This window comes from Limulus polyphemus, unplaced genomic scaffold (assembly GCF_000517525.1).
Source record: "Limulus polyphemus unplaced genomic scaffold, Limulus_polyphemus-2.1.2 Scaffold365, whole genome shotgun sequence".
Taxonomy (NCBI): Eukaryota; Metazoa; Arthropoda; class Merostomata; order Xiphosura; family Limulidae; genus Limulus; species Limulus polyphemus.
Genome location: NW_013665975.1, coordinates 269177 through 272190, shown reverse-complemented (window position 1 = coordinate 272190; position 3014 = coordinate 269177). Strand labels below are relative to the sequence as shown.

The 3014-nt window shown below is 35.6% G+C and overlaps 1 protein-coding gene across 7 annotated transcripts in view; it reads left to right on the top strand.

Moving 5' to 3' along the window:
• The window catches only part of LOC106457720 (trithorax group protein osa-like), a 127834-nt gene that overhangs the window by 79760 nt on the left and 45060 nt on the right, over positions 1 to 3014 (top strand). The gene's annotated exons all lie outside the window — the stretch shown is intronic.

Sequence of the window (3014 nt, the reverse complement as noted above, 5' to 3'; positions counted from 1 at the left end):
TAGCTGCCTTCCCTCTAGTCTTACACTGCTAAATTAGGGACGGCTAGCGCAGATAGCCCTTGTGTAGCTTTGCGCGAATTTCAAAACAAACAAACAATTTATGCCTTGAACGAGAAAAAACTTCAATGTGAAAATTTAGGGGTTATTTTTCGGTATTAATCATAATAAAATCGTTATATCGCGTTTTTTTTTTTTCAGTGCTAAAAATTTAAGTTTTTTTTTTATATGATTATGATTCACTATTAATTTCCAGACGAAAAAATATGTAATGCTTTAAGGTATTTCACTTGTGCATGTCTTGAATGAATACTTATTCTGATGAAATAAACTTAATATAGTAATAATCAGTGTGACATCTAATGGCTTTTATCGGCTATTGCTTGAATACAATTTGTTTGCATTATTTTGATATAAAGTAGGTGAATCAAAGATTTGGTAAGATTTTTGATGGTATTTTCTCTCTTGTATTTCCCTCCCTCTCACTTATACGCTTTAAAACTTGAGGGTTTATAATGTTAAAATTCGGGATTCAATCCCCGCGATGGGCACAGCACATTTGATCTGTTTTGTAGTTTGTTTTTAGTTAAGGGCACAGCTTTCTTGTGACGAATTCAGGTGGACAGAAATGGTGTCGAGAAGGAAGTCGCCTTCTCTGAAATGTTAAGTGGATTCTGTCACCTTCAGGCCTAGCCTTAGCGGATTTTTAAAATTGTTTTTTAATGTTTATTATTATTTTCTCCTCAGCTTGCATTATATTATGATGTGTGATAAAATATATAAAAATGTGGAACAATAGACTACATTAAATTAAAAGCTAGTAATTGTATTTATTTAAACTCCCGTGTGGATTGTTTTCCGTGTTATCGCATCGAAAAACAAACAATAATATATAGTCATTATATATATATATATATATATGTGTGTGTGTGTGTGTGTGTATGTGTGTGTGTGTTTGTGCACGGTCACGGATAATCCTCGTTTCCATCTTTAATGGAAACTGCGGCGAAATTGTGTTTGTGTGATGTTTTTCTAAATCTATAAATATAGTAGCCTATAACATTTTCAACATGTCCGATGGAAGACAACGGTTGCCAGGGGCGGAGTATCGGAAAAGAAAGCCTGAAAAATAAGATTCTGTATCGAGCCAAAAAAGGGATCCCTTTTGAAATTTATTAAATACGACTAGTAGCAAGCAGGCCGCATCATCGTGTCAGAAATCGGTGCCCGTAGACAGCAGTAGACAGTCTTCAGACAGTAGGGAAAATTAAACACGATGAAAACGATGAGACAATCGAAAAAGTTGCAGAGAATTCATCTTGACCTCAAATAGCATCAGTTATGGAAACAGAAAATCAAAATGTAGTTGAAGAAGATAAATTAACTTGCATAATAATGTCTGTGAAAGTACAACTTAAAGTTACAGCCGAGATGCTTCTGTTTCAGAAGATCCTGCAAAATGGCCTAAAGCAGAATGATAACTTCGACAGTCGTTAGTGCGAAAAGGACGGGAACAGCAGAAAGGGTTTGATTTTCCGAAAGACAGTAGCATCAGAAGATTCACTGCTAAGTATTACCTACGAGTGTTGGTCAAACAGAGAAGTAGAGGTCGTAGTTGGTTTATTCAACGAGCAAAAATGCAGCATTTAGCTGCAAAATTTTCATGTTTAATACAAAATTTGTTCTTTCAACGGACGGTACCCAAGATTTGTCTATGTTTTTAAACAAACATGAGAAGTCACCTGATCACCTAAAATCAATCCAACAATGAAAGGAATTTGACACAAGACTAAATACCAACACAACTATTGATGATGAAAATCAGTGCATTGTTAAAGCAGAAACACAACACTGGCGGAATGTGTTGGAGAGGCTTACTGCCTTAATAAGAGTACTTGGTACTTAAAACGTAGCACTGCGTGGGAGTTCGGATAAACTGTTCGAGCACACTAAAGGAAATTTTCCCAAATCTGTTTGATGGTGTGATGAAAGAACATCTTAGAAGAATCACACCACACGAAATCCACGATCAAAATATTCAAAACAAGATCATGTAGATATTGTCAAGAGAGATTAAGGAAACGTTACTTAAAACAGCAAAATACAACTAGGTGATTTTGGACTGCAAGAATCCAAAATCAACTTTTTTAATCATGTATTGGATTGCTATATAATCAGTGGAAGAGTGTTTTACACAGTCTCAGGAACCAAGTGATACGTTCAAAATTGTGTACAACATCCACATAGTGGCTGAAATGGGAACAAACATGTAATTTCATCAGTGCAACGTTCTTGAATGGTTCTCTCACACAGCGTTTCAAAAGACATTGACGCACTTGAATTAAGTGACGAGTGAAAAACTGTCCAGAAGAATGGATTTGGGATCAAAACCTAAAGCTACCTTAGAATATATTTTCAAGAACAGTATGTCGTCTGTGTTTTTAAACGCATATATTTCTTTGAGAATACTGCTGGTCACAGTTGCGAGTGAGGAAAGCAATTTCTCAAAATTGAAGTTAATCAAAAATTATTTGCCGTCCACCGTGACACAATATCGGTTGAATGGACTTGTGATAGTATCAGTATCGGTTGAATGGACTTGTGATAGTATCAGTATCGGTTGAATGGACTTGTGATAGTATCAATATCGATTGAATGGACTTGTGATAGTATCAATATCGATTGAATGGACTTGTGATAGTATCAATACCGATTGAATGGACTTGTGATAGTATCAATACCGATTGAATGGACTTGTGATAGTATCAATACCGATTGAATGGACTTGTGATAGTATCAATATCGATTGAATGGACTTGTGATAGTATCAATATCGGTTGAATGGACTTGTGATAGTATCAATATCGATTGAATGGACTTGTGATAGTATCAATATCGATTGAATGGACTTGTGATAGTATCATTATCGATTGAATGGACTTGTGGTAGTATCAATTGAACATGAACTTGCCAAACCGGATCTTCGCAGCAAAAAGGTCTAGACGAGTCGCGTTCCA